Below are 11,111 nucleotides of genomic sequence, written 5' to 3'. Positions count from 1 at the left end.
CTAAGCAGTTGTGGAAGTCACATGGCAGTACTGCATGCCACTGTCCTCAGAAACTGCTTCCCTGAGGAAGCAGTCTCCTGCCGTGAGGAAGAGCTAGCCTCTTCTCAGTCAGTATTCAATCCTCAGCTTTGCTGTTTCCAACCATGGGACATTAGGCAAGTTACTTAGCCTCTTTGGGACACAGTCATTTGGAAATCGCAGCTCTGCATAGTCGCTTGTGGTGATATTTTGTTTGTAATCTAACAAATAAAGCTCAGCTGAAGATCAGAGTATGGAGCGAAGTCACTAGCTAGCCACAAAGGTCAGGCAGTGGTGGCACACACCTTTAATCCTAGCACTTGGGAGGCAGAGGTAGACAGATCTCTGTGAGTTCATGGCCACCCTGGGCTACACTAGATTGACCCAGTCTCAAAGAAAGACAGTCAGGTGGTGGTGGCTCACATCTTTAATCCCAGTCTTTGGGAGTCACACACCTTTAGTCCCAGCACTAGGAAGGTGAAGACAGGAAGGGATATGGTTGGGTGGAGAGAGGAATAAAAAGCAGGAGGAGACAGGAGTGCAGGGCTTTCAGTTTCAGGATTCAGTGAAGGTAAGAACTAGTGACTGGTTGCTCTGCTTCTCTGATCTTTCAGCCTTTACCCTTATATCTGACTCGGTTTTTATTGCTAACACCAATTAGAAATCATGCTACAGTATAGTTTCCCTTCATCATGAGCAAAATATGTGAAACAAACGTCTTGAGAAAGCAGGAAAGATTTTAGAGAATTGCACAGTGTTAGAGAAACATCAGTCTGTAGTGTCGAGGAAGACACACTGGCCAGGGCATCTGATGGAGGCCTCTCACGTGTGCTGATCCAGGAGGCAGAGAACAGCTGGAACCAGGGGCTGGACTTTATCCTTTAAAGGGCATCTCCCAGTGACCTACTTCTGTCTCCCTCCTAAGTGTTCCAGAGCCCTGAAAATAGTACCTGTGGGGGACATTTAGGACTCCAGCTGTAACACCAACGTCATAAGACTTCCATATAAAGAGCTGACAAGACATATAAAGCACCGGGCACACTACCTTACACAAAGCAGGCCTTTGGCGAGTGTCGTTAGCTATTGTTCTATCAATATCAAAGCCTGCAAGCTATACTGTCGTAGATACGAGCTTCCTCTTCCTATGATCCGCAAAGGTAAAGAGCACCCACTCTTCCCAGATGACCCATGCTCTCCTTCAAACGCCATTGGACTTGTGGCTGCTCTTCCAGGGTCTGTGTTTACCTAGAAGTCCTATTATTCCCCCTCTCTACTCTTAGACGTTTCAAATCCTCCCCACGGGTTCCCTCCCTTGTTAATGCGATTACACGTGGTGATTGTTTCATTAAGCGCCTTTTCATAGTGTGTTTGGTAAATACCTGGCAGAACGTGAAAGCTAATTATCATCTTAATTGGTGAAGATGAACTGGTACATAATATGTGTGATTTAATTATCAGGGCAAGCCCTATGAAGGTTAATGAGAAATGAAAACTCATAAGCAAAGGTTCTGGGGTTTCTGGGCAGGTAATTGCTGAGCTTTGGAAATAACAGAGCTGATCTCCATGACTTTAGACCTTGGGGTGCTGACCTCCCCTCTGCCTGAATCAAAAGATGAGAGCTGCAGTCTTATCAATACAGAGAATGATCTATTGTCTACTTAGTTTGTTCACTTATATAAAGTTTCTCTCTCTCTCTCTCTCTCTCTCTCTCTCTCTCTCTCTGTGTGTGTGTGTGTGTGTGTGTGTGTGTGTGTGTGTGTGTGTGTGTGTATAAATTAGGGTTGTTTTCTTGAAGATACCTTCAAGGGTTTCTGTTGCTTCCTTTATGTGGTGAGAATCTTGGGAATTACTAAATTCATTGTCCATGTGTTCTTTTGGTCTTGGATTCCTTCGCTCCTGAAGGCCTGGGATCTTCTTCACATTGATGGGGCCATGCCTCCACACCTCCCACCCTTACTGCCTTGCCCCGTGACTGACCTTTTTTCTCCCACTGCCTTGGACTTGTTCCATCACAATACAAAATTCCAAAGTTTGCTTGAGAACCAACTCTCTGGTAAACAAATGTTGCCTTTTGAGAAGACTCTTGAACCATGCAGACTTTTCACCTTAACTGTAGCTCTGCTCTCCCTGGGGGTTGTTGCTTCTCACTCAGGCTTCATGGTAGTATCTCATCTCCCTTCCTCAACCTAGAGATCTCCACTAGGAGCAGAAGGTGGCATTCTCTACCCTCTCCAATGTTATGTGCAGATATTTCCCCTCCACCCCTAGGTTAGGATAGCATCCTTCCCCAAGTCCTGGCTTCCCCAGAGCCCCTGGTAACATGTGTTCTTCACAGGGTACTCCAATCCTACCTCTAGGTTTCCTTGATGCAGCCCCTTGTCCAACTGTCATTTCATTGCGTGTCCATCCATTGCATGGACCGCCTATCTAGCTTCTAGGACTCCCCCAGTTGTGTTCTCCTTGGCCTCCACTTCTTTCGCCTCCTATCTGCTCTCTAACCATTGCCTGAATCTGGACAGAGTCACAACAGGTCCTTCAGTCTCTTGCTTTACTATTCCTGCTCAGCCACTTGTGCCCTCTCCCATCTTTATGCTTAACATCACCTCTTGCTCCCTGTGTCCTCTACATAGACCTCTCTTTCCTCCTTCACCGCCTACCTTATGGTTTATCGTTTGAGTTACTTTTCTGCCAACACTTTATTCTCTTGCCATTCCAAACTATCACTAACCCACAATACTTTCTTCCTCTCCCTCTTTGCTATGGCTCACTGCAGGCAGAGCACTTTCCCCTGTTTTATGGTGATCAAGACTAAGATTTCCATGTGATTTGTTTTAGATAGCCAAGTGTGGGCAGTGATGAAGATGTGCCAGTTCTGAGCCAGGGACTTGGAAGACTTCAGATATTTCTGGTTCTCCTTCTTCAACCTTTACCAGCACAGGAGGAGAATATGTCTGGGTAGCTTTGGAGTTTGAGGAGAATGGAGCAGACTCAGACACATAGACCTGCAAAGTAATACAGAACCACATAGCTAGCATGCAGACACATGAGCTCAATAAATGTTTATTGTTACTATAAACCACTGAGATTGGAAATAGTTTATTACATAATATCATTGCATCAGTAACTAATGGAGTCTTCTGGATCTTAATCCTCCTTCCAGACCTTCCCATCAATATTCAAACATGTGTATCTCTCCCTTCTTACAAAACAAATCTAATTCTACCCCACGCCCTGCCCCCTTCGTTGTCTTTTTACCTGCTGCCACCTTACTGTCTACTCTCGGGTGAGATACACCTTTTCTTACTGTCTTCTGGACTCACCTTCCTGCAGTCTGACTGTGTTCCCCAGTTTTCTGGACCTGATCCTCCAAGGATTTATCCAAATAACATTTACTGGGCACCTGCTCCATACTCTGCCTAGGGGAACAAATATAAACACTGGTAGACACCTTGACAGTCTGGCGGGGCTTCGAACATGTGAGTAGCCAACATACTAAGCTACACAGGAGTGGAAAGGGTATGCAGGGGAATACACAAACCCAAATCCAGAGGTTAGAGACCTAAGTTTGATAAAGAACAAGTAGAACATAGCAGAGAAAAAAAGATGGGTGGGAGGGAAACTTTTCAACCATTAAAAGGAAATAATTGCCCCCTCAAAGACACAAATCCCATCACTTAAAATCTTCGTTTTTGTTTTTGACCTGTGCAGTTGTGTGATGGAAGATCTTTGTTGATCATTTTATCCTCACCGGGCTTCTCATAAGAATTTGATAAATATTTGATAATATTGACAAGCAAAAAGTTAACAAGATTCTCTTAGGTGAAACATTAGAATCACTAGTCAATGCTACTTCCTAAATTCCTTGGCACAGAGTTATTGATAATTAAGTACTAAAGTAAAACCAGTATTTGTTTCATGTCTAGCACAATATCTAGCACAATGCAGAGTTGGTGCTTCATAAGTGCTTATTAAATGCATGTGATGGTTAGCGACCAAGAACTTGGGATATTCTGTACCCTATAGCTTGTGATCCAGTCTCAGGGGACGGAAAGTGATGTTCTGAAAAGATATGACAATTTTCTAAGATCACTCCAGGAAAAAGTACTGATCTCATCATACTTTAAGCTTCCTGTGGCAAAGTCTACAGTTTTCCTTGGAGCAAATTGGGCTAAGATACATGCAAACTACAGAACTGAGGAAGCCTCGCATGGATGAAACATGAGCTGGACCTGAGATGTAGTGTCATTTTGTAAGATGTGAGATTTGTTCTGTAAGATGGTAAAGGTACACATTTAAATATTGATAAGCCAAAACTTGCTCAGAAAGGAAATTGATGGCCAAGGGACCAACAGCAACACAGGAACAGAAACGGTTCTCTATGTACAAGTTCTTGTAGGACAGGGACATACATTCATAACAGTAGACACGGATACACAACTCCCAAATTGAGTCATACCACTAAGACCAGAGACTCGTTTCTTACACGGCTGCAAGTCCATTGCAATTCTTAAAACCTTGAATGGGACTTAGTGTAACTGTCAGTTTAATCTGTGTGCAAATCAGACGAATCAAGAAGAGTCTGAGATGAAACAAGAGAACCACTGAAGCTAGTGGAACCATCAGAAGAGGGCTCTATGGGAAACGGGGCTGCCGAAGTCCCAGCCACGGGTGCATGTGGTAGGCAATAGCATCAGGTGTGTTTGTGAAGGGAGCGAACACAGTCTGTGTGACCATTCGGAGTTTATTGAAGCCTGTAATGTTGCTTGATATTCTATGTCGATTGGATTTACACCAATTTGCTCTTCACAATTTTGAGTAATTTTATTCTTGTATCACAGAGAGATTAGGATTTGCCTATCACTAAGACTTTAAACCTACATTTCAACGGGCTTTTATCTGGGAACTTTGACCACTTCTTCATAACTTGCGTGCAAATGAAGCATAAGAGAAACTATAGCGGCATAAAAAATAAGGAACAAAATTCAGCCCGCTGCAGTCCCAGCAACCTGGGATACCACAGTTAACTGACTGGTATATAATTCCCTGGGATATTTGAAAAATCTCTAAAATAAAACTTAGATCATACTATGCACATAACTTCATATGCTGACCTTTATTTGACAATGGGCACGGAACACCTTTCCATGCCCTTAAATCACGCGTCTCATTGTCACAGTCACGCAGTGTTCTACTTTGCTGGTGTTGTGGGTGATAATCTGTCGTCTGACATCTAAATTGTCATCAGACTTCAGACGTCATAACAGTAAATGATGGCTCAGTGGACCTCTTTGTACATTCTGAATTATCCCCTTGAGTCTTTGCCTCCCTCTCTGCTCTCCCCTCTTTATTCCTTTGCTTCCCTCCCACTCTCCATGATCTCTGGATCCCAACCGAACCTCGTAGGGCCTCTCAGACACACCACATTCTCTGCCTCTGTGCTCTAGAACCTTCTTCTTCTCACTTCTTATAAAGTCTTCCCACCATGCGTTCTTCACTCTCTTAGAGCAGAAGGCGGGTGTAGTAGTCTCCCGCCCTTCTCCCTTTCGCTGATTAGTAAGGACCACCGGCAAAGAGATAATGTCTGCCTTGGTCAACTTGGAAACAATGCCAAGACATAAGCAGTACTCCATCAGCATCTGCAGAGTACCTAGTAAATAAATTCCTCAGGACAAGAATGCTAAGCCAAAGGTCCCTACCTGCCAAGGCATACGATGCATGTCCAAACTGGCCGCTTGCAAGGCCTCGCACGGACTTGCTTTTGCTCTGACAGTGTGTGAGGTTACACATTTCCCCAGAGCCTTGATGCATGTGAAAATTCGAGAATCATTTCTTTCCATGGGCTCTGTCTAGGGAACCCCTGACTAGGGTAATGTGCAGTGGTTCGTAGAGGAGGCTCAGGACAGTAGGATATAAACATAAAAGCGTGTTTTCCAAGCTTTGCTTTCTGCTATGTTCTGTTGAATCCCTTTTCCCCATCACTTAGTGATATTTTGAGGAAAAATGAATGTTCCTGTCACTTTTGGTTATCAAAAATTCAGTCTAGTTAGTTCCAAACTCAAAATTTGTGTTTGTTTCGAAACTCTTCTTTCCCCCGCCATCTCAAGGCCCAGGAAGCTCTGGGATCCCTGGGGTGGGAGAGCTGTGTAGTATCTGCTTCCACTTTCCTTCTCCTCCTTTTCTTGTGTTTAGCTGTTCGAGACTCGGGAGCAGAAAAAGGGATAGGGAGAAGACAGGTCCTACAACCCAGAGGGGAGCAGAAGTCATGGGGGGGGCTTTTCCAATCCTGATCAATTAGGTCTGGTTCCGTGGGACAATGATGATGCTGGTCTGGCAGTCCCCATGTGGTCTGTAGGGCTCTTTGTTGGAGCCACATTCAAATCAACCAGACTTTCCTTTCATGTAAGGACTCACTCAGATAAAGGGAAAGTCTCCGTCAGCATCTCAGAGGGGAGATCTCATAACTTTCTCTAGCAGTCAGTCTGACAGCTCCCAGCTCTCATCCCTTCTAATCCCACACCCCTTTAAGTCAATACTCAGAAAACATTTGTCTTCCTCTCTGCCCTTCAAAGATCAAAGAGGAAAGGATGGAAGCACCTCCGGTTCTTCTTTCATAGGTCCTGGTTATGAAGCTATTGCCTCAAAATGAAGCAGTCCTTCCTCGAGTGTTTGGGGAGGCTCAGAAGATTCAGAAAGTAAAACTCACCAGGCTCAGAGAGCTCCTGAAAGTTACGGGAGTCACACGGTCCCTCCCTAAGGTTATATAAGCAGCAGCAATGGTGAGGAAGAGGAGATTTAGGCTGAGCTGCCTGCAAGTTGTGTAGGGAGTTCCAAAAATGCAGCTTTTGTGATTCATTGCCCATGCTGAGGTGGGCTTATGGATGATGAAACTGCTTTTGAGCCATCCACATTCTTAGACGTAACTCCTTACCCAAACTCCTGTAGGTGACCCAAATACACTACCGGTGGTTGCTTTGGCCTTTGATACTCTATCTAAGGTGAATAGACATTTGCTCATGTCTCAATAACCTCCACACCTTCCTCCTCCTCTGCTGACATGAGATACATCTGCACTTCTTTTGCAGAAATCTCTACACCACATCTGATCTCCGGTCCTGTATGTCTCCCAGGGGAGACAAAGGACAAGATACTGCAGTGATAACCATCTGGTAGCCATCTCATCACACCAATTCCCATCCTCACCTTACATAAATAAGAGTAGAGGGACAGAGATCAAACTAGAAGGCAGGTTGAAGGCGGCAGGTCAATCCTGCAACCTGTGACTTGCAAACTGCAGTGACAGGCTCTGTGCTGGCTCTGCTCCTTGGCATCTCTAGCTAGAACACAGGCTTCATTGGTGCTTCTCTTATGCTTCGGTTTGTGTCTTGGCTGAAGTTCTAGGCGGCAGAACAATCTCATCATTTTACTACAGATGTGTTCATCTCAATTCACAAAAATATTTATGGAATTATTGCAGAAATTGATTACCTATGGCTATTTCTTAAAGTGAAACTGAGGGAAAAAGCTGTAGGTGAGACCAAGCAATTTATGATTAAAGGGAAAATGCCCACATAAAGAGAGTGAGATTGAGCCCAGGACCTGCAAGATAGGGCTATGTGAGGACAAAGAGCGAGACTGTGGAAGTAGTGGCTCTTGTGCCTCCAGGAGTCTGGAAGGTCAGAAACCTCCTGTTCAGTGGAGGCAATCAGATGTCACATGCAAAACACAGAGGGAGAAGAGGTCCTAGTAAAAACCTGGACCAAGTTTGTCTTCCAAATGCAAATGCCACATCCAAAGCCTCTGGCTGAAATCCCTGCCTTCTCACTGTCAACGCCTGTAGCGGTTCATTTGATCACTTCCAGAACCTGAGCTTTTAAAGCTGATTGAGTAGCTGCAGAATTTGTGGATGGGAGGATGAATTTGGCAATAATTCTTCCAGCCCCAGTATCCATTGGAAAAGAAATCTGGGACAGGGTCTCAATGAATCCTTCACAATGACAAGGCCCTCTCTTCCTTGCTGGGTGATCTGTGGAAGTTAGATGTTCATTGAAGTAGTTACAGTCAGTGTTGGTGACCTTGAGATTCATTTATCTTGACTTCAGTGACACTGGTTTCTTGGTTAGCAATTAGCATACCAGAGCCCTTGATGGCATAATCTGTCCATTTTCATAATTAAGACATAAGTCTTTGGCTTGGATAGTAGCCAGGGCACTGAACACTGGACACTAAGGGCAGCAGGTGCCTGGCAGCTTGAGTCCCAGCATCATGATCCTACCAGCTGAGCCCATTTACCCCTGTGACTTCAGTGGCCTGAGGACTTCTCTTTCGGCACGTATTCTTAAGGGCTGACACCGAGGAGATTGGCCTACTAAAACTGGACTCCGAGAGAGGCTCTGACAGTTTTTAAATCTCTTCACAGTTGCATAATGGCAAATCAATCTCACACCAGTTATGTTTTAAAGGGGTATTTATTTTGGGGGGTAAACTTACATACACATAAACAGTCAGGAAAGGAGCCTAGTCGCTGGAGCAGGAGCCGGAACCAAGTGCCGGAACCAAGAGGCCGAGCTGAGGCTTGCCACTCTTCTTTTAAAGAGAAATATACCACGCCCCAGTGGGCTGGTATTTCAGCGGCTATTGGCTGACCGAGCGGAAGGCACTCCCGCAGCACTGTGGGCTCATGCTTCAGCGACTATTGGCTGAAGCAGTGGAAGGTACTCCCGCAGCACCTCCCCCTTGTGTTTAAGTAAGAGAGTTCTAAGCCTACTACAAAATTATATACAGTAAGTACAAACCTACAAAATTATATACAATAAGTACAAATATCCTATTCTAACTAGCTAAAGTCTTGTATAATAAATAACTTGGCCAAGTCATGAAAGGAAAGTAGCTACATTTATCTAGTCTTCAAACCCATAGAAGATCCGAGAAGGGAAATAATGTTACCTGAGTAATTAGTAAGTACAATCAAAGAACTTCCAAAACATGCAACAAATCACAGAGACAACTGGCTACCTGGGCAATCACCGAAGACCTGTTTGCAGCATTGAAGCAATCAACTTTGACTAAGGCCTAGAATAACTGACAGATTATTTTTAACAGGCAAGAGATTTTTCAAAACCATCTTACCCTGTCTTGGCAAGATTTAACAGTTCTGTTTATCCATTTCCTGATTTTATCCATTTCCGGATTTTAACAGGCAAGAGATTTTTCAAAATTGTCTTACCCTGTCTTGGTAAGATTTGACAGTTCTGCTTATCCATTTCCGGATACCGTGTATTTGTCAGTAGTTGAGGTATGGGCAGTTCCTTGCCCAGGGGCCAGTTTTATCAAGAAGACAAGCTCCAAGTGGAGTGTCTTTGGTGCTCAGCAGTCTCTCGGGAATAGGTCGGTGTTGCCAGGAGTGATTGTGTCTCACTACACAGAACTCTAAGATTAAATTAAATGCCATTTTCTACAGCTCTTCGAAGAGGTTGAAGACTATTTATATATAATCTCTATGTATCTAAAGAACCTGATTAGTCTAACCATAAATATGACAGACATAGATGACTATTGATCTACAATTCTTAACATGTATCTAACTTAAAGACTAAGAGAATAAACAACTGTGCAATAAATGAGGACAATGACCTACAAATGTAAACAATAAATATCAATACATAAACAATATATGAGTATCTTAATCAGAGGTAGAAATGTACACTGCAATATGGTATACATATATCAATACAATATATATCAATACATAAAAAATGTTTTAAACAGGTAGAAGCGCGCATACATACAATATTCAATATAATTTAACTTTGTATCCATATACAAAAATCTATGCCGATGTAATTATCTATAAACAATAACTCACAAATACCATTATTATCTATCAAATTTTCCCTCCTTTTTTTATTTCAAAAAGATCCCTGAGCTTACAAAATTCCTTTCCCAACTTTCAACCATATACTAATTATAATCAATCCCTAAATATTGTTCCTAAACCTGAGGACAAACTTTGCTGAGAGAGGGGACATCGTCCTCTAGAATTACTTCCAGCTGTCATGTGGGTGAGGTTCTTTCTGGAGGATCCTGTGAAAGTAAAATGATGGTTAAATTTCAAGATCAACGTCTTTTAAAATTGCAAACAGTCTCTGAGTATTTTGTGGAGGTCTGGCCAGAATGTTGTACAAGATGTGCACCATTTTAGCTAACCAAGTTGGAATCATCTGTGCAGCTGATACCCGAAACAGAACTTGTAGTAGCACTATCAGTATCATGATGTCATATCAACCGAGTGGAGTTGTTGTTATGGGAGTCCCATCTTCTTCCTGGAAACTTCAAATGTCAGTACAGAAAAAACTCATTGTTCATTGTGGAAAACTTAAACATTAATTATATAGACATATACAAACATATATTCAATGGAAGGTATGATAGACATATTCAATGAAAAGTATGATAGATATGAAGAAAAGCAAAGATGTTTTCTAAACTCATATTTCTTTCTGTCTCATATCATGGCTCTTGACATAAGACAGAAACTCCAGAAACTCTGGGTTTTTCTCCTAACAACAGGCTTGGAATTAGAGAGGGACCGAGCCAAGAGTCCAACTCCAAAACCAGCTCTATAAATTCAGAAATGTGATTTAGTATATTCCAGAGCTTCATACTAACAGAACCTATTCAGTTTTCTTGATAATCCATATTGGGTAGTTATTTTTCCATCTGTCAGTATTCAAACATCCAGTGTCCTTTGAATTTTTCAAAGACGAGTGTTTTCCTGTGGAGATAAGAACAGAACCCTGCCCCCATTTTATGTTTTTCTTACCACCTGTATGGTTATCATCATTGTAGATGCTGTCATTTCTCCTTTCCAAGAGGTTTCTTCTCTTCAAATCTAATCTTTATTAATTTTGATGGTATCCACAATTTTTCTTCTCCTGTGGAAACAAGAGCAAAACCCCTTCCCCAACGTAGCACATCTCCTGGTTTCCATTGAGAGATCAGCACATCCTTGATATAAACCGGTTGATTTAGTTCAGCAGACTTTTCCATTATCCAATGTCTTTCTGCAGCTGTTGTTCCCTTCTCATTAGCGTTAA

The sequence above is a fragment of the Myodes glareolus genome, chromosome 4 (genome assembly GCF_982192425.1).
Source record: "Myodes glareolus chromosome 4, mMyoGla1.1, whole genome shotgun sequence".
Lineage (NCBI taxonomy): Eukaryota > Metazoa > Chordata > Mammalia > Rodentia > Cricetidae > Myodes > Myodes glareolus.
Note: the sequence above shows the minus strand (reverse complement) of the source record.